The 22,159-nt window shown below is 40.0% G+C and overlaps 1 pseudogene; it reads left to right on the top strand.

Moving 5' to 3' along the window:
• Positions 1–22,159, top strand: part of LOC124787757 — a 43,775-nt pseudogene that overhangs the window by 11,033 nt on the left and 10,583 nt on the right.

The following is a 22,159-nucleotide window of genomic DNA, read 5'->3' as shown; positions in this document are numbered from 1 at the left end:
TCATTTACTGTCTTGTAAAGTGATCAGATGATCAAAATGAACTGCAAAATGATTTAGGCTACCTATCCATATGATGCAAAAAGTGGTAACTGACCTTAAATAATAAAAATTGTTATGTCATCTGCATGAGTAGTAAAAGGCATCTACTAAATTTTGGTTACATGATAATTCACGCAGATCTAAAGGCTTTGAAGTCTACTGAATACTTAGGAATTACATTTACAAATAACTTAAATTGGAATGCTCATATAGATAATGCGGTGGGAAAGCAAACAAAAGACTGTGATTTAATAGTAAAACATTTAGAAGATTAGGATTACTAAAGAGACTATCTACAACTATACTTGTCTGTCCTCTTTTGGAGCATTCTGCATGGTGTGGGATCCTTACCAGATAGGACTGACAGAGGACATCATTTAAAAGTTCAAAGAAGGGCAGCTCATTTTGTATTGTTGGGAAACAGGAAAGTGCATGCCACAGATATCGCATGTGAATTGGGGTGGCAGTCATTAAAGCAAAAGCATTTTGCTGGAGCAGGTTCTTAAAATTTCAATCGTCAACTTTCTCCTCTGAATGTGAAAATATTTTGTTAGAGCCCTCTTATATAGAGAGAAATGATCTTGTAATAAAATAAGAGAAATCAGAGCTTGTACGGAAATATTGAAGTGTTTGGTTTTCCTCAAATGCTGTAGGGGAGTGGAATGGTAGATAAATAGGTTGAGGGTGGTTCTCTGAACCCTCTGCCAGCATTTAATTGTGAATTACAGACTAGTCATGCAGATATAGATAATGTAGATAGGCTTTCAATATTGCGCACTGATTCTCTAATGTTATACATTGCTCAAATACTTTCGTGGTGCTTTGGAGTGACCCCTTTAAAATAACACTTTACCAGTCTTCTTAATATGTATTTTGGTAACCAGGTTGATAAGAAGTTACAACAATACTCTCTTATTACTCCCCAGTTTTGGGTTATATTAATGAACAAGATCGCCGTAGTGTTCCATAACAATTACGGGCTGAAGTTTACTGCTGATGGAACCAATATGATTTTCTGTGTTTCTGAGCATACAGGTTGTGTACGCTGTTTGGAGTCTGGTGTATGCTGAATCAAATGTTTTTATTGTTGTGATCTTCCATCTGAAGATTGGTTTCATGGAGTTGCCCATGCTAGTTTATCCTGTGTGACCGTCTTCACCTCTGCATAACTACTGCAGCGTACAGTAACTTGAACTTGCTTACTGCAGTCAGTTTTTGGTCTCCTACAGTTGTTACCCCCATTATATTCACAGATGACCACATATTGTGGAAATTGCATACTGTAATGTAGGATGCAATAATAACGTATGGAATGTTTCTGTTGAAAATTACGAATTATTTAGGAATAAAGGAGATGGCTCACCAAAAGGCAGAAGCACTGTCTCATCGATAGGCACACGAACAAAAGGTATGTAGAATGAGATTTTCACTGTGCAGTGGAGTGTGCACTGATATGAAACTTCCTGGCAGATAAACACCGTGTGCCGGACCAAGAGTCGAACTTGGGACCTTTGCCATTCGTGGGCAAGTGCTCTACCATCTGAGCTATCCATGCATGACTCACGACCCGTCCTCACAGCTTTACTTCCACCAGTACCTCGCCTTCTACCTTCCAAACAAAGGTACGTTGCTTGGTGAGCTTCCAGAATGCACTTTCTTTTTCTAGCTGTAGGGAAAACATGCGCGCGCACACACACACACACACACACACACACACAGACACACACACACACACACACACACACACACACACAAAACACACGCGCATGTCTCCTTATGTTGTGGTCGCTCAACTGCCAGCTCTTTACTGGCCCACGGTGAGTGTTCTGGAGTGAGGTGGGGCTTTAGAGTGGGGTAGGATGGGGTGGGTTGAGGCAATGTGAGAGATGGAGAGAGATGGGAGGGGTTTGGAGGGAAGCATTTAGTGGCATCAAATGAAAAAACTACAAAGAACGAAATTCGTCTAGCTTGAAGGGAGAAACCAGATGGCGCTATGGTTGGCCTGCTAGATGGCACTGCCATAGGTCAAACTCATATCAACTGCATTTTTTAAAAATAGGAATCCCCATTTTTTTATTACATATTCATGTAGTACATAAAGAAATATGAATGTTTTAGCTGGACCACTTTTTTCGCTTTGTGATAGATGGGGCTGTAATAGTCAAAAATGGTTCAAATGGCTCTGAGCACTATGGGACTCAACTGCTGTGGTCATCAGTCCCCTAGAACTTAGAACTACTTAAACCAAACTAACCTAAGGACATCACACACATCCATGCCCGAGGCAGGATTCGAACCTGCGACCGTAGCAGTCGCATGGTTCCTGACTGCGCGCCTAGAACCGCGAGACCACCGCGGCCGGCTTCCAACAGTGGACAAACACATTATCAAACAGGAGGTCATAGTGTTTTGTCTCATCAGTTTATATATTCAATGCTTGAATGAAAGGTGTGCTCTTTTCCTTTTTTCTGCCATTGCATGTATGTGTAAAGCAGGATGTTCTACCATTTGGGCTTGTTTATATGAAGGCTGTCAGCGTTACCACCTGCACAGATACTAAATGCTCCTTTTGTGAAGACCTTTTATCTTGAGAACACTTTTAACTTTGTTTCACAAATGGCAGCACAGTTTCAAGAAAGCTTCTTAATTTAATGTAATAGTTAAAATAATACCTTCAGCAAAAGATGTGTGCGTTGGAGTGGGGAAAAAGATTGGAGATGTATGCAGTTTAATTTTTGTAAATTGTTAAGAAGGTTAACAGCTTGGCATGCTAAGATAAATTCAGACATTCTCTAAAAAAAGAGAAAAAGATTAATTTAACAGAATCAGTGAGGTATACAAATATAACAACAGACTTGTAGAACCATTATTTTGTAGGTTAGATTAGATTAGATTCAGCTTTTGTTCCAAGACCCAAAACATGAGATGATTCTCATGGGTGAGTAACATGCCAGAAAGTATAACATAAAAAATATAAAACATTTGAATACCCTGATCATTTGTCAGGAGATTGTCAAACTAGATGAATACAATACAAACTGGAACAGCTAATATTTTCAGAATTGATACGCTGTCAGACTCAAACATCGTTATGCACTATTAATAAATTTATCAAACAAAAAGTACATAATTTTGACTGTTATGACAAAGTGCTCTCAGAACTGAAATCTAACAGACATTCTTATTTAAGCTGGCCTAACAGCCACTGTTAAGATATTCATCTATAGGGTCTTTCAAACTCTGTTTAAACCATGCTTTATCTGATACCAAGTTTTTAATGGTGTCTTTCTTCCACAGATAAATTGTGTTGTAATGCGAGGTTTTAATGAAGATGAAGTGTGCAGTTTTGTGTAGTTAACAAAAGAGAGTAATGTTGACGTAAGATTTATCGAGTACGTGCCTTTCAGCGGCAACAAATGGAATGATGGGAAGATGGTCTCATTTAGTGAAATGCTCCAAATAATTAGAAAGCAGTGGCCTAATTTCGATCCTCTTCCCAATGGGCCCAATGATACCTCAAAGGTACGTGCAGTATTACATATGAACATACATTGAAAATAATTTAATGTTTATGACTTACTACCAATCACAAGAATACTTCACATCTGCTGGTGGTATGAGAGATGGACTGGTTTAGTTATATATTTCTCATCCCATTCAGTAAGTCTGTCCTGGCCTGGCTTTCTCTGTAGCTTTTCTGCAACTCTCCCCATTTCCTAAACCTTGACAAGCCTTTTCTTTCTTCCCTTTTCCTTCCCCTTCATTGTTTCTGCCAGAAGAAGAAGCCACTGGCTCCGAAAGCTTGCACATTTCCGTAACTTTAAGGGGAGTTAGAAGGGGAAAACATTCTTTTTCACTTTTTCGGGTTTTTATCTGATTATAAAATTTGCAATTTTCCAAATAAAATGATATGTATATTACTTATAAACTTGCGTGGGAAGTATTTTATTTTATTTTCTAAAATATAATCTACACCAGTTGAAAATGTTAAAATTTTTACATGCATTATTTCAAGACCTAATAAAATCGGTAATTTTTTATATACAGGGTAGTCCATTGATCATGACCGGGCCAAATATCTCTCGAAATAAGTGTCAAACGAAAAAACTACAAAGAACGAAATTTGTCTAGCTGGAAGGGAGAAACCAGCTGGCGCAATGGTTGGCCTGCTATAAGGCACTGCCATAGCTCAAACTGATATCAACTGTGTTTTTTAAAATAGGAACCCCATTTTTTATTACATATTCGTGTAATATGTAAAGAAATAGGAATGTTTTAGTTGGACCACTTTTTTCGCTTTGTGATAGATGGCGCTGTAATAGTCACAAACATATGGCTCATAATTTTAGACGAACAGTTGGTAACAGGTAGGTTTTTTAAATTAAAATACAGAACGTAGGTACATTTGAACATTTTATTTCGGTTGTTCCAATGTGATACATGTACCTTTGTGAACTTATCATTTCTAAGAAAGCATGCTGTTACGGCGTGATTACCTGTGAATACCACATTAATGCAATCAATGCTCAAAATGATGTCTGTCAACCTCAATGCCTTTGGCAATACGTGTAATGAAATTCCTCTCAACAGTGAGTAGTTCGCCTTCCGTAATGTTCGCACATGCATTGACAATGCACTGACGCATGTTGTCAGGCATTGTTGGTGGATCACAATAGCAAATATCCTTCAACTTTCCCCACAGAAAGAAATCTGGGGACGTCAGATCCGGTGAACGTGCGGGCCATGGTATGGTGCTTTGACGACCAATCCACCTGTCATGAAATATGCTATTCAATACTGCTTCAACCGCACGCAATCTATGTGCCGGACATCCATCATGTTGGAAGTACATCGCCATTCTGTCATGCAGTGAAACATCTTGTAATAACATTGGTAGAACATTACGCAGGCAATCAGCATACATTGCACCATTTAGATTGCCATCAATAAAATGGGGGCCAATTATCCTTCCTCCCCTAATGCCACACCATACATTAACCTGCCAAGGTCGCTGCTGTTCCACTTGTCACTGCCATCGTAGATATTCCGTTGGCCAATAGTGCATATTATGGCAGTTTAGGTTACCGCTGTTGGTGAATGATGCTTCATCCCTAAATAGAACGCATGCAAAAAATCTTTCAACGTTCTGTAATTTCTCTTGTGCCCTGTGGCAGAACTGTACATGACGTTCAATGTCATCGCCATGCAATTCCTGGTACATAGAAATATGGTACGGGTGCAATCGATGTTGATTTAGCATTCTCAACACCGACGTTTTTGAGATTCCCAATTCTCGCGCAATTTGTCTGCTACTGATGTGTGGATTAGCTGCCCCAGCAGCTAAAACACCTACTAGGGCATCATCATCTTTTGTTGCAGGTCATGGTTGGTGTTTCACATGTGGCTGGACACTTCCTGTTTCCTTAAATAATGTAACTATCCGGCGAATGGTCCGGACACTTCGATGATGTCGTCCAGGATACCGAGCAGCATACACAGCACACACCCCTTGGGAATTTGATCACAATAACCATACATCAACACGATATCGACCTTTTCCGCAATTGGTAAACGGTCCATTTTAACACGGGTAATGTATCACGAAGCAAATACCGTCCGCACTGGCGGAATGTTATGTGATACCACATACTTATATGTTTGTGACTATTACAGCAGCTGGCCAGAGTGGCCGAGCGGTGCTAGGCACTACAGTCTGGAAACGCGCGACCGCTACGGTCGCAGGTTCGAATCCTGCCTTGGGCATGGATGTGTGTGATGTCCTTAGGTTAGTTAGGTTTAAGTATTTCTAAGTTCTAGGGGACTGATGACCTCAGAAGTTAAGTCCCATAGTGCTCAGAGCCATTTGAACCATTTTTGACTATCACAAAGCGAAAAAAGTGGTCCAGCTAAAACATTCATATTTCTTTACGTACTACATGAATATGTAATAAAAAATGGGGGTTCCTATTTTTAAAAAATGCAGTTGATATGAGTTTGACCTGTGGCAGCGCCATCTAGCAGGCCAACCATAGCGCCATCTGGTTTCTCCCTTCAAGCTAGACGAATTTTGTTCTTTGTAGTTTTTTCATTTGATGCTTATTTCGTGAGATATTTGGCCCGGTCACTATCAATGGACCACCCTGTAGAAAGCTGTGGATTGCTGTGTTATAAAGGTTAAATTATGTGTTTGTATTGGTAGCAGTGTCAAAAATAGTATCGTATCTTTTCATAGTATAAACATGCTTTGTATATCGAAGTGCTAACGTTTTTCCGAGGAAAAGTGACGAATAGACTGGTAAATCTCTCAAAAAGTATGACTCCAAAATGAAGTGTTTTTAAGAAATGTAGTTTTCATGGCAATAAAATTTTGAATAAAGAGAAACATTGTATTCAGCATGCGGTGTGTGAAGTTACAGACAATGAAATACTGGCAAACTCATGAGTATCTAGAGAAACACCCATTAGTGCTTCGAAGATTAAAATAAAACATAGTGATAACACAGTTATCTCAAAACAAACCTCATGTAAACGGTAGGTTAGGTTATATTCTGATACATTTACACATCCTAATAGGGATGTTATGTGAATGTGTGTGCTGTATGTATGTGGAGGGCCAGTTAGTTTACATGAAGACATTGAGGTATGAAATGGACTAGCCAGGAAACTTATCATTAATTATGCCAGTTGTAAATATACTCATTCATTTTGGAGTTCTGATAAGTGTAAAGATAATTATTTTAAAATAAATATTAGGTGGTCTTATGGATTGAGAGCTATTGGCAAAGGACACACTGCAGCAGAAACAATGTGTGTCGTGATGTATATGCCACGCCCACTTTGTAAAATGGACAAGTATGCAGGATTTATTGGAGCTGCTGTGAAATCAGCTGCATGTGAGTCAATTAAGGGTGCTGCAAATGAAGCTGCTGAAATAAACGATGGTATGATTGACATATCAGTAGCTTTTGGGGCACTTGGTAGAAGTGCAGCTGCAGTTCTAAGAATTCTGTTGCTACAGTGACCAGTGTGGATACTGGAAAGCTAATAGATTTCCAAATTTTAACCAAATATTGTTATAAGTATAAACCAGGGAATGAAGAAGGGCATATCTGTGACAGAAATTATGAAGGACAACTAGTCGTACGGAGGCCTGTGCAGCTGTTGAAATTTATAATCGATCTGTAAACTAAAGGGGAGTGTGTTACACTAAGTTCTTAGGTTAGACAGACTCAAATACATATAACAGTGTAGTAGCCACTCAGCCTTATGGTGAGAAGCTTATCACAGAAATGGAATGTGTTGGTCATGTCCAGAAGAGGATGGGTACCAGATTGAGGAAGTTGAAACAAAGTTTGAGAGACAAGAAACTTTCAGGTGGTAAGACCATAAGAAGCAGGCTGACAGACAACATGATTGATTAACTACAACAGTATTATGAGATTGCCATTAGAAATAATACTGAGTATTTGTTGAAAATGAAGCAGGCAGTATGGGCTACCTTCTTCCAGAGACTGTCAGCTGATGATAAACCAGTACACCATCTTTGCCCTCCTGGATCTCGTTCATGGTGCAATTACCGCAATGCCCAGTACTCAAACAGGTCATACAGCCATAAACATTCTATCCCAGCAGCAGTTGTGGATATCATAAAACCTGTTTACAGAGACCTGGCAATCCTGAATTATTGAAGAAGTGTCTGCATTGTCAGACTCAAAATCCCAACGAGTCGTTCAATAATCTTATAGTGTCAGTGTCATCGTAACTGCCGTCTGCGTCACATCTGCTGTGCAGCGAGCTACGCTAATTTAAGTATCTGAGCTAACTATTTGCAGTATTGTTCTCAGAAACGATAGTGGTCCTCTGGTTTGGAGCCGAGTAGAAGGCTTAAACCAAGGGCTCAGACCACTCTGCGGAGATCTGGGGTGCAAATTTCTCGACCTCCGCTATCGGGTGGAGAAATGTAGGGTCCCCCTGAATAGGTCACGTGTGCACTACATGCAGGAAGCAGCTACAAGTGTAGCGGAGTATGTGTGGAGTGCACATGTGGGTTTTTTAGGTTAGAGAATTCCCTCCCTAGGCCCGAAAAGACACCTCCTGAGATGCGGAAAGGTAGGAGTAGACAAAATGCAACAGGGAATAACAATATTAATGTGCTAATAGTAAACTGCAGGAGCGTCTATAGAAAGGTCCCAGAACTGCTCTGATTAATAAACGGTCACAATGCCCACATAGTACTAGGGACAGAAAGTTGGCTGAAACCAAATGTAAACAGTAATGAAATTCTAAACTCAGATTGGAATGTATACCGCAGAGACAGGCTGGACAGTGAAGGGGGAGGCATGTTTAAAGCGATAAGAAGTGCAATAGTATCGAAGGAAATTGATGGAGATCCGAAATGTGAAATAATTTGGGTGAAGGTCACGGTTAAAGCAGGCTCAGACATGGTAATTGGATGTCTCTATAGGCCCCCTGGCTCAGCAGCTGATGTGGCTGAGCACCTGAAGGATAATTTGGAAAATATTTCGAGTAGATTTGCCCATTATGTTATAGTTCTGGGTGGAGATTTTAATTTGCCGGATATAGACTGGGAGACTCAAACTTTCATAACGGGTGGCAGGGGTAAAGAATCCAGTGAAATTTTTTAAGAGCTTTATCTGAAAACTACCTTGAGCAGTTAAACAGAGAACCGACTCGTGGCGATAACATATTAGACCTTCTAGTGACAAACAGACCTGAACTATTTGAAACAGTTAATGCAGAACAGGGAATCAGCGATCATAAAGCAGTTACTGCATCGATGATTTCAGCCATAAATAGAAATATTAAAAAAGGTACGAAGATTTTTCTGGTTAGCAAAAGTGACAAAAATCAGATTTCAGAGTACCTGACGGCTCAACACAAAAGTTTTGTTTTAAGTACAGATGGTGTTGAGGATCAGTGGACAAAGTTCAAAATCATTGTACAATATGCGTTAGATGAGTATGTGCCAAGCAAGATCGTAAGAGATGGAAAAGAGCCAGCGTGGTACAACAACCGAGTTAGAAAACTGCTGCGGAAGCAAAGGGAACTTCACAGCAAACATAAACATAGCCAACACCTTGCAGACAAACAAAAATTACGCGAAGCGAAATGTAATGTGAGGAGGGCCATGCGAGAGGTGTTAAATGAATTCGAAAGTAAAGTTCTATGTACTGACTTGGCAGAAAATCCTAAGAAATTTTGCTCTTATGTCAAAGCGGTAGGTGGATCAAAACAAAATGTCCAGACACTCTGTGACCAAAAAGGTACTGAAACAGAGGATGATGGACTAAAGGCCGAAATACTAAATGTCTTTTTCCAAAGCTGTTTCACAGACGAAGACTGCACTGTAGTTCCTTCTCTAGATTGTCGCACAGATGACAAAATGGTAGATATTGAAATAGATGACAGAGGGATAGAGAAACAATTAAAATCACTCAAAAGAGGAAAGGCCGCTGGACCTGATGGGATACCAGTTCAATTTTACACAGAGTATGCGAAGGAACTTGCCCCCCTTCTTGCAGCCTCTACAAGAGTGTAGCGTTCCAAAGAATTGGAAAAGGGCACAGGTCATCCCCGTTTTCAAGAAGGGACGTTGAACAGATGTGCAGAACTATAGACCTATATCTCTAACGTCGATCAGTTGTAGAATTTTAGAACATGTATTATGTTCGAGTATTATGACTTTTCTGTAAACTAGAAATCTACTCTGTAGGAATCAGCATGGGTTTCGAAAAAGACGATCGGGTGAAACCCAGCTCGTGCTATTCGTCCACGGGACTCAGAGGGCCATAGACACGGGTTCCCAGGTAGATGCTGTGTTTCTTGACTTCCGCAAGGCGTTCGATACAGTTCCCTGCAATTGTTTAATGAACAAAGTAAGAGCATATGGACTATCAGACCAATTATGTGATTGGATTGAAGAGTTGCTAGATAACAGAATGCATCATGTCATTCTCAAGGGAGAGAAGTCTTCCGAAGTAAGAGTGATTTCAGGTGTGCTGCGGGGGATTGTCGTAGGACCGTTGCTATTCACAATATACATAAATGACCTTGTGAATGACATCGGAAGTTCACTGAGGCTTTTTGCGGATGATGCTGTGGTATATTGAGATGTTGCAACAGTGAAAAATTGTACTGAAATGCAGTATGATCTGCAGCGAATTGATGAATGGTGCAGGGAATGGCAATTGAATCTCAATGTAGACAAGTGTAATGTGCTGCGAATACATAGAAAGAAAGATCCCATATTGTTTAGCTACAATATAGCAGGTCAGCAATTGGAAGCAGTTAATTCCATAAATTATCTGGGAGTATGCATTAGGAGTGATTTAAAATGGAATGATCATATAAAGTTGATCGTCGGTAAATCAGATGCCAGACTGAGATTCAGTGGAAGAATTCTAAGGAAATGTAATCCGAAAACAAAGGAATTAGGTTACAGTACACTTGTTCGCCCACTGTTTGAATACTGGTCAGCAGTGTGGGATCCATACCAGATAGGGTTGATAGAAGAGATAGAGAAGATCCAACAGAGAGCAGCATGCTTCGTTATAGGATCATTTAGTAATCGTGAAAGTGTTACGGAGATGTTAGGTAAACTCCAGTGGAAGACTCTGCAGGAGAGATGCTCAGTAGCTCGGTACGGGTTTTTGTTGAAGTTTTGAAAACATACCTTCACCGAGGAGTCAAGCAGTATATTGCTCCCTCCTACATATATCTCACGAAGAGACCATGAGGATAAAATGAGAGAGATTAGAGCCCGCACAGAGGCATACCGACAATCCTTCTTTCCACGAACAATACGAGACTGGAATAGAAGGGAGAACCAATAGAGGTACTCAAGGTACCCTACACCGTCAGGTGGCTTGAGGAGTATGGATGTAGGTTTGTACTGGTAAAGCAAAGTATGCAGCACAGTTGGCCACTACAGAGTCCAGAAAGAAGAAAACAAGAAAAAACTTAAAAAAGATCAAGAGGATGATATACAGTATGGTGCAGGGTGCTTCTGAGTGACTAAAAATAAAATGTTAAGCATATATTGAGTTACAGTCTATTAAAACTTTAAAAACTCTTCCTGAAAATTTACATTTTCTCTTGCATTTTTCCCTAAATCTCAGAAACTACTTCGAGTAGCGAATTCAAATTTTCAGGGAGTAATAACATACGTATCCTGAGTCTTCTTAACTAAAAGAAAAACATAATGTTATGTATAAATAAAATTATTTAGAATAACATACAAAAAAGTACACAAAATTTTAACTGTGTAATTAAAAAATTGTATTTCCAAAAGCAGTGGCTGAAATGCAATTATTGTAAGACTCAGAACATATAGTTTAATGTGCTGTAAAAGTTTCTTGTCAATGGCTACAGTTGTTCCTGAAATACGGGGAAGTTAAGTCACTAAATTTAACATTGTCAGGATAGGGCGTTCAAACTCCCCTTAATGCACGTTTTCTCCTTCCTCCACTTGGTGAGCGACACATTTATAGTATTTTCACAACAGCAGTAGCTATTTTCTTACAATTTCTTTTTGCCGTCATACCATGTCCCGGGCTTCAAGGGATGTGTGGGATTTATTACCTCAATGAGTGAACACTTCTGTGGCACGTGCAACCGTTTACGGATAACAGCTGATGGCAATTTGGAGGTGTGTCTCTTTGGGAATTCAGAGATATCTCTCAGGTGAGTGATGAAACATAGAATAATCGTGTCCAAGTGAAAATTCGTGTGAGGAAACCATAAAATTACTAGAAGACTGACAGACTGATCAGTATTTTACCTTCAGGAGGTGAAATTCCAAAACTTCTTATAGACACATTCGTTCCTCTTGTCCTCACATTAATCGTGGAGTCCGAGTGACCTTTCAGACCTTCAGAAACTTATCCCTCTTTCCTCTCTCATGAAGAAACTGATAGTTCCAAATGCTGAGTATAGAATAATACTTTTAAACTGTTTGCCATGCACATTAGGTATGTGGTTGGTATATGGAAGAGATAAACTGCAGTTAAATCCAGCAGGTATGAAATGAGTAATCTTTTCTTGAAGTTTTCAGCTTGCACCCTCCTCCCTCCCAGACATACAAACCAGATACCTCTAGCTAAATAATTTGTGAGTATATATAATTTGCCTCTGTCAACATCATGTTACACTAACCTATTTGTGAGATTAAATTAAAGGAAAGTAATCAGGACTGGAAATTATGTAAAGGCATTTTTAGCTATGTCCCTAGGTTGTAATAAAGTTAACACAGTATTTCTGTCCATGTGATGGTAACTATGATTCGCCAGCCACCGTTGCCAAGTGGTTCTAGGCGCTTCAGTCCAGAACCGCGCGACTACTACGGTCGCAGGTTTGAATCCTGCCTTGGCTCAGATGTTAAGTCCCATAGTGCCCAGAGCCATTTGAACTGTGATTCATGATTATCAGAGTCTATATGTTCCAAATAAAAATTGGAACTTCCTGTGTATAAATGTACAAATTATTAGACAATGGGACCAACAACTGACACTTTTAAATTGATGACTAGACTAAGAGATTAATAATAGGAAAAAAACTGCAAGATACTTTGGCGATAAGTTTGTTTCAGGACAAGGTACGAGGGGTGGGGGTGAGAAGAAATAGCTCTCTCTTTGTGAGCATAACAGAAATCCTTTATCAACCCAAGGTAAAATAAGATATAAAAATACAGGGTCAAACAATTAAGTATCTTAAAAACCAAATGACTAATAAAATTGAAAGCTAAGAAAAGTAAGTTTGTAGTAAGTAGGGTGAAACACAGGGGGCTGCAACATATTGCCATTGTTGTTTGACTTGTCTATCAAAGAAAAAAGAAATGGATCAAAACAAAATAAAAGTGAGAATGGAAATGTATCAGAAGCAGATAGGAATAAGCAAGGAACATATTCTTTAATAAATAAAAAAAAAACTGACATGTGAGGCAGATGTTCCTACAATTTTATGTTCAAAGCACAGCAGTCTGTGAAAGCAAAATATTTATGACATTGAAAAAAGAAAATCAGTGAGTGAAAAGTGTGTGTTGGTGAATTGTGGTGAAAGACTGGATATTGGAACTTCTGTTAGGCTGCCCAGTATTAGTTAACTTGGTAGTAAAGGAGCAAGTTTGCAAGGGCAGATAACTGTTTGACTACGTAAAATAGAGTGGGAGTATGGAAAAGCTAGTCCAAGATAGGATGAAAAAGATAACAGCAACTTAAAAAATGAATTGATAAGTTACCATGAACCCCATTCCAATCTAGTGAATGCAGTGGTTGACAATATCTTGTGACATTCGCCTATAAGGCTCAAACAATAATTGCTAAATAAAAATACAAAATGTTGACAAGACTGTATCTAAGCTGTCACTCTCTTTTGAAACAAGGGTGTTTAAACCAACAAACATGCAGGAAAGCAGGGACAACTCGCACACTAGAGAAGGATGGGCAGTATCATTGAAGGAGTGAGCATAAACCGTGTGGAATATGTGTGGTACAAGAAATGATAGTAAGAAAAAAAAAAGAAGAAGAAGAAGAAGAGGAAAAATGTTGATCTGGAAACAAGGGAATAAAAATTTGCCACGTGAAGAGACAATATGGTACTGTGCTGATGAGTGTGTACAAGTGGTGATATACAATATACATTGATAAAGGAACTCTGCATTGGGCCCAGAAGACCACGCAATGCTCCTCGAGAGATGTTCTCTACTATATATCTATGGAGAGTTAAGGGGTCAGTATACAACTCTCCAGGCTGTTATCAACTTCCAGAAGTTGAAGACACTACTTCTCACTTGAGTAGCTCCTCAGCTGGAACTACAAGCAGTGTGTACCCTATTCCAGTCTGTCCACCGAGCAGAATTTCCCGGCTCTACAAGGAATTGAACCTGATCCCTTTCTATGGCATGCCTGTGGCATACTGACTGCATAGCTGTGGCAAGAGTCATAATATACACTTGTGAACAATTGAGTTATAACTATTCTGTTTATTGGGGAGAGAGTATGTATATTGCCACCGTGAATGAAATAGTTTAGTGTATCGTAACTGGAATGTATTCAGACCTCGTACTTGTGTGAGAGTGCAGTGTCTTAGACACTTGTAGTGTTTGTCTTAGCATGAACTAACCGGTGAGCCTTACTTTCTAGTATTTTTAATTATATATCATTACTGGTGCCTCTGACACTTTTGTGTTGCAATAGCTTGCAATAGCAAACATTGAGTCAACCATGGTTTTTGGATTAGAAGTAGAGGTCAGCTGGGTTGACATTGGGAATAGAGTGAAGGGAAGTGGACAATAAGCAGTTATATCGAAGGGTGCATTATTTGATATGTTAAGGTTAATTACAGAATGTGGAGTGGAGAATTTTTCACGTTGAGCAGAAGTAAGTTTACAGGACCAGATGTCAAATTACACATGATCAGTGTGAATCCCTATAGTCAGCATGAACACTGGCACACAGAATAATTTATAGGTAGCCTTGCTGTATATAAAAAATCAGATTTGTGCTGAACTGTCATGAACAAACTGTCACTTCTCTGGAATAAATAGACTCTGATTTGTTAATTACATCTGTGTAAATGAAAAATATAGGAAAAGGTAGAGTGCTGCTTACTGTAGAGGAGACATGTTACATTGTAGACAGGCACAATTAAAAAGGCACTTACACAAAGGTTTCGGCCACAGCCTTCATCAGCAAAAGAGATACAGAGAAACACACACATTCATACACACAGGCAAGCACATGTCACACACATATGACTGCCAACTCCAGCAGCTTGCCTCTAGCTGCTGGACTTGGCAGTTTTTTTTTCTCTGTGTGTGTGTGCATGCGTGCGTGCATACGCGGTGTGCTTGCTTGTGTGTTGTGCCTGTGTGCAACTTTGTTTTCTTTACGGTAAATAGTGATCTATCTTTCCCTGCACTGTTGATATTCCTACCTGGAATTTCCATTGTTTAATCAGTGTAAATAAGAAGGTCACAGTTACATATATTCTGTCACTTGAAGACTAATACATGAAGTCAGTGGACATTATTTTTTATTGCAGAGGATCTTTGTCACCACTAATTATTAATTTTGTGTGCCAGTTAATTAGACTTGGTTTCATCCTTTCCTGGATGTGCCCTTTTTGTTAAATCTTCCTTCAAAAGATCTGATTTACTTCAAGTTAATAAACCTGAGTATTCTGAAAAAGGAGGTGCAGCTTACAGCTGCAGTGTGACAGTTGATCACAAGGTGATTTTATCACTGCCATATTCTGGGTACCCATGGCTCGAGACACTTATTCTATAAGGGTGTGTAGTCATCGGGCTTTCTTGTACCACACTGTCAAAGGTGTACTGTAAGCAGATTTATTCAAGGAAAATACTACCACAGTCAGCAGAGTGAACTGCTATGGGCAACAGGATATCATTGACAGGGGTTACCACTGACTAGCATGGCTTTAGCAGTGAACAGGTGGGCCACAATGTAGCAAATGACTCACCAACTCAGTGACAGTCAATAAACAGTAACCATTCATGCCACTGGGAACTGTCACCTCTTTGTGGGATACAAAGATGCAATCTGCACACTGCTCGTCGCAGTTACAAATTGCCAAGGTGGCAGGGTGCAAAATAAGGAGTGATCAAAAAACTTCCATTTGAAGGCTGCATAGTTCAGATCAGTATGCCACACACACACACACACACACACACACACACACACATACACACCCTGCTTGTGTCTGTATATGTGCGGATGGATATATGTGTGTGTGTGTGTGTGTGTGCGAGTGTATACCTGTCCTTCCCCCCCCCCCCCCCCCCCCCCCCCCTAAGGTAAGTCTTTCCACCCCCAGGATTGGAATGACTCCTTAACCTCTCTCTTAAAACCAACATCCTTTCATCTTTCCCTCTCCTTCCCTCTTTCCTGATGAAGCAACTGTGGGTTGCGAAAGCTTGAATTTTGTGTGTGTGTTTGTTTGTGTGTCTATCAACATACCAATGCTTTCGTTTGGTATGTTACATCATCTTTGTTTTTAGATATGTTTTTCCCATTTGGAATATTTCCCTGTATTACATTATATATCAGTGCTTTCCTCTCCCACAACTATCCTGCAGACCTTGTCCACAAACAGATCTCCCAAGCAATACATTCCTCCCCACCCAACAACAATGTTACTACCCCCAGACCACACAGAAGCATCCCCCTTGTCACCCAATATTATCCTGGCCCAAATACATCAACTAATTACTCTGCCACGGATATGAATTTTCAAGTCAAGCCCTGAAATGAGATCATCCCTTGACAATATTCTCCCCACACCACCCAGAGTTGCCTTTTGCCGACCCCCTAGCCTCTGTAACTTCCTTGTCAAACCCTACAATATTCCCAGACCACCTTCTCTACCCAGCGGTTCCTACCCCTGTAACTGACCCCGATGCAAAACCTGCCCCATGCATCCCCCCACAACCAACTACTCCAGCCCCGCTACTGGTAAAACATACACAACTCAAGGCAGGCCCACATGTGAGACAACACGTCATTTATCAGCTGACATGCCTGCACTGCACAGCCTTTTACATTGGTATGACGACAACTAAACTGGCTGAGCGCATGAATGGGCACAGACGAACTGTCCGCCTAGGAGATGTCCAATACCCAGTAGCGGAGCATGCCCTCCAGCATAATTCGAGGGACCTAGGAACCTGCTACACCATATGTGCCATTTGGCTGCTCCCACCCAACACCAGTACCTCGGAACTGCGGAGATGGGAACTTGCACTCCAACACATCCTTTCATCCCGCCATCCCCCTGGACTGAACCTATGTTAACCAACCTCACTCCCATTTACTCTTTAGTCTTCTCCTCTTTCCCTTTCCTCTTTAGCCATTCATGCATCTTTTCATCCAACATAGTTGCGTTTATCTTTATACTATGTACCTCTTTACTTCTGTATTCATCCTCCTTGGTTTGAAGCTGGCACAGTAATTACAGTAGAATATCTTTGGCTTCCCTCTGACATCCATGCCTCCATCTTTGCTACCCTCCCTGTTTACCTTTCACCTGTTGCTTCATAACCTGGATTGTGAATAACTGAATCCACTTTCCCTTCTTCCCCTTTTTTCCCCTCTCTCCTCCCTGATGAAGAAACGAAGTTCCGAAAGCTAGGATACGTCAATTTTCTGTTCTGTTTTGTGTATCTATCGGCTGTACTGAGCTGAGGTAAGTACTGGCCAGGCCCTCTATCTCTTTGTTAGTATTTGTTTCGTATATATAAACACACACACACACAGACAGGGTGATGCATATTAACATTTAAAAACCTCCAAAGCACTGTATATGACCCTGAGACAAGTAATTTAATACAAGACACATGGGATCACAAATGTTGGATACGATACAAATGTTGGGAAATGTGTCAAAACCGAATGACAAATGTCACCAGATGATGTACCTTGCCATGCTTGCAGTGGTTGAGCCTCTCGGCCTGTCACACTTGATCATCCCAACCCAAGTCAAGTATTCATATCATTGTGGCTACGGACACACATGTGCGACTTTAGTGATGGCATTCAGGATTTGAGTCTTGCATCTGGCAGGCAGTATTCTTTCATTGTGTTAAACAATTATGTATTTATATTGAAGTTTATTATTTTATTTACCGGCCTTGCAGTTTCCTTGATTTCTTGCAAAGTACAGTACAATGAAAACCTACCATATTGCATAACAAGTAGATGAGTATAAACTTCAGAATAGCATCATTGCCATTAAATGACCTATGTTTTCTTTACTAACTAATGTCTGTAAACAAAAAGAGAAGGGACAGAAACAAAAAACACAAAATCAGAACTGCTTTTGCTTGATTACAGCAGGGACAATAATTTTGTAACATCTACATTTACAACAGATCATATTTACAAAATGTTTTCGAAATTTGCTCTGTTTGCTCAAATGAAAGTATTGCACTGCTCAATCATTCCTTTACACTCAGCCCCAACTGCTGTACATGCTGTGGGGTATGTCATCTGGTTACGTCATATGTTCAGTGTTTCTCACCAATTTTTGGGGTATTTTGAAATGTACAAAAAGGCAAATGCAGAAAGTTATCACATTTTGCTGCACATTACCTGCGTCACAGATCACAGAAAAATAATGTATACAAATCTTCTCAGATTTGCCACTGAATAACTTTGTGCAAGCCTCACAATATTTCACCAACACAACTGTTCGTCATCTTCAGGTAGTGGTGGGTCCTGTCATCACTGCTGCAAGATGTGACTGGTGATATTCGCACAGCAGAATTGAAATTTGTCAGGCTAGAAGCAGGAGTACGAATGTGTGGACAGGCACTCCCAGTTGGATGGAAATGCCATTCATAGTAGCCTTCTGCTTATGTGTTGTGGGCAATGACTGCACTTCTGGACACTCGTGCGGTTAAAAGCTGAATTAACTCTCTGCAAGGTGCTGCATCAGGTCATACATCGGAGGATCTGGTTTCTACTATGTTAATTTCATAGCAGTCAGTGCTGGATTCTGGGCAGTGCTTAGTCAAAATTCCATATTCCTGTTGGTAAGATTGCCCACCGTATGGATACATGCCTCATTCTTAAAAACACAATCCTAGAGTGATGATGCTGAGGATAAAATTTCAGTCCTCTTGGGAAACGTGTGGTGCCCTGTATTCAGGCAGTGCTCTGCTACCACTTATTTACTGGGTGATATTTTTGTCAGCGCTGTTGAACACAGTGTTCTTGCACAATGTGAGGTGTCTGCCCTATATAAGATTTCCCATAATGGCATCAGATCTTATATATGATCTGTGTTTTCTAAGGTCAAGATTGTCTTTAACTGAACCCAAACAATTCCTTAGTTTTGCTGGTAGACGAAAAACACACTTGATTCTGTTTCTCTTAGTGATTCTTTCTATTTTTGAAAACATGCCACTGAAATATGGCAAGAAAGCCATTTGCAGTGCTTGTCTAAGTATCTTCATTTACATCCCTACACTGAACTTGCTTTGCTCAGAACACATTGCAAATCTGTTTACAAGAATAAACATTCTGCTGGAACACTGTTCTTAGGTGTTACAGTTCACCAGGCAGACTGTCGGTATCTGAGATCACGTGTGGTCTATGTGCCAGGGAGTGTAAGACACTACCACATTGTGCAGGGTGATGGCAACTTTTGGACCGCAAATATAACTCTGCATGTATCAGTTTGCAGTAGAGACTATGCCCCAGTGTTCTGTCAGCTTTTCTTCTAACCGTGACATCCAGGAATGGTAAGCTGCTATCTTATTGTACTTCCACAGTGAACTGAATATTCAGATGGAGCGAGTGCAAATGCTGCAGGAACATAGGTAGTGTCTGTATTATGTGGGCCACACCACAAATGTCTCTTCAGCATTCTGCCAGAAGGAGGAATGTTGGATATTTACTAAGGGAAATAGAGGATCTCCCATGGGAGCACTGTCCACTTGATCAAAGTAGTTCGTGTTACATAAGAAATAGGATGAGGTATGCACATGTTTAAACAGCACCACAATTTCTTTCTCAAACTTGCTGCTAATAACCTCTAATGAGGGCTGCAGGGGCACTTTTGTAAGTAATGATATAACATTTGAGCTAACTAAAAGATCTGAAAGTTCTAGTTTAAGCATCTTCAGGTATTCTATGAAATCCTCTGAATTCTAAATATGATGGTCATAGTCATCCACATGATAAATTTCAAAGCTGTCACGTGGAAATTGCCAGTTGCATCTTGCAGCAGTGATAGTGGAAATCACCACCACCTGAAGATGCCAAAATGTTGTGTCACTGAAATATTGAGGGAGGGACTTGCATAATGTTATCTGGTGGGGAACCCAAAGTGTTTTTGCAACAGATCTATCAGGCAAGCCTGAAAATTCACATATACTCCAAGCAGTAAGTACCTGTTGTAAAATGGTCACATTAGTGAGCTTGGCAATTAATTAACAGTTTATCAATAAATTTGGCGTCATTTTGCAAGAAATTGTGCTATGTTCCACTACTCCCTCTTCAACAAAACTAATGTCAGTTTCTGCTCCACCTCTTCAGCACGAGATCCTATGTATACTCTTGAGCATTTGTGTAAGATACCTGTTTATTTATAAAAATAAAAGTAACTTCTATCATGACTTTCCCATTCTTGTCCAGTGGGTTTGTTATCCTGCTGTTGCCTACTGCAAACTACAGGATTACTGTTGAAGATTTCTGCAAAGTTTTTCTTCCTTTTTAGTGTACCAACATTTCACTGTGTGGTAATTGCCTGGTTCTGTTTAATGGGTGTTTTAACTGTTGTTTCAGAGATGCAATACGAAGCAAATGCAGTGAGGATGACTTGCTTGCCATGATTGGGGCAGGAGTGAGTAGAAAGAAGAAACAACATGCAGGTAAGATACATTACAGCAAATGTAACTCTATAGATAGAAAGAAAATTTCTGCTTAACAAGTCATAGCAAACATAAGAGCAAAATAGAACGAAAAACAACAGTGATAGAACCTGTGTTTTTTGTGTAAAATTGGATTTAATTTTTTATTTAGTATTCATTCTGATTAATGCCCATTGGTCAACAGTACATTTCAGCCCTAGAATTTGGTTCTGCAAGGTCCACCAGATAACCATATATGGCTGTTGTAACTCCTTTATTGGACTTCAGAAGTTTTCCAGCAACAAATCTTTTTCTTTCCTTCTTTCTTTCTTTCTTTCTTTCTTTTTTTTTCTTTTTTTTAAAAAAAGCTAAAATGCAGAAAACATCATAAAGGAAACACTCACAGAAAAGCATCAGTGTCCTTGAAACAATGGAAACTCCAGTAGGAATATCAACAATGTTGGAAAAGACAGATTACTACTTACTGATGAAGGCTGTGGCTGAAAGCTTTATGTAAGTGTCTTTTAATTCTGCCCATCTGCAGCCTAAGGTATCTTCTTTATGGTAAGTAACAGGCTGTCTTTTCCTTCATTATTCATTAGTGTTCTTTGTTTTTATTGCTGTTTAGCAAGCATCGTGTGGTATATAAGGGATGTGAATAGCGTCAGATGTTGAATATCACTCTGGAGGATATGAAGGTGCTGCATATTGGTGTAGACAGCATTATCTGATGAGAGTTTGAAAGAAACCTCATTGTGGATGTCCATTTGGTCGCCTGGTTAAACCTTGCAACATTTGTATTTTTTGAGTATTTGGATATGACAGTGGCCTGATGTTGGAAAGTAAGGGCATACTCATAATCAATGTTCCAGTTGACTACATCAGACCACTACAAGGGAGCTTCACTGTGTAGTGTACTGAGTACATTGTAACCTGTTCACGTCTGTGACTGCCATCTGAGAACAAGTACAGTAAACTCTCGTGCAGCTACACTTTTGGCTAGCTAGATTGACACTTGACAAGTTTCAATTTGCGTGCACCTGGAGCCAAGCATCTGCTGGTGTTTTTTTGGCAATCTACTGCTAATCAGTGCACTGGTGCGTGTCAAAAGTCCAAGTATTGTCAATTCGTGCGTGTGTTGGTTGAAGCTCTAGTGTGTTTCTTATTCGTATTGCATGGTTTCATGCCACTGCCATCTATTGGAACTCCTTGTAAGTACAGTACATACAGTATTGTTCTATGCAGCGCAACATAGCCCTGTCGAAACTGACAATTAGAGCGCGCCGCCTAACACTTTCCACTTGTTGTCGGTACATCAAAGCTGAGTGTTTAACAGTGAACGTACATCACCCTGTTGTGTTGCCACGTGGGCTTGGGTAGAACAGAGGAAATGGCATAGATGTATCGAATGCTTTCATTTGATGGCTGCCACAGCCTGGTTTCAAAAGTCAAAAGTTTGTCTAGTGCATCTCGAGTGTTGTCAAGTTGTGCATCTGTGTGTTTCTGATTTGAGGTTTTGTGCTCCCACTATGTGCCTTAAAGTGTCCAGAGATAAAAGGGGCCAAAAACCATAAAGGACTCAGTCGAGTGTCTGTAAAAAGAACACTGAACGTGACTACGGGCACGAAACATAAAACGAATGTGATCTTGTTGGAAAAAGAGCTTCACACTTTGCAGAGAATTGATGCTGGTGAGCCACCCACAAAAGTTGCTGCAGAGTAGGAGTACAAT

Source organism: Schistocerca piceifrons, chromosome 3 (assembly GCF_021461385.2).
Source record: "Schistocerca piceifrons isolate TAMUIC-IGC-003096 chromosome 3, iqSchPice1.1, whole genome shotgun sequence".
In the NCBI taxonomy this organism is placed as follows: domain Eukaryota; kingdom Metazoa; phylum Arthropoda; class Insecta; order Orthoptera; family Acrididae; genus Schistocerca; species Schistocerca piceifrons.
This window is presented reverse-complemented; position numbering and strand designations above follow the sequence as displayed.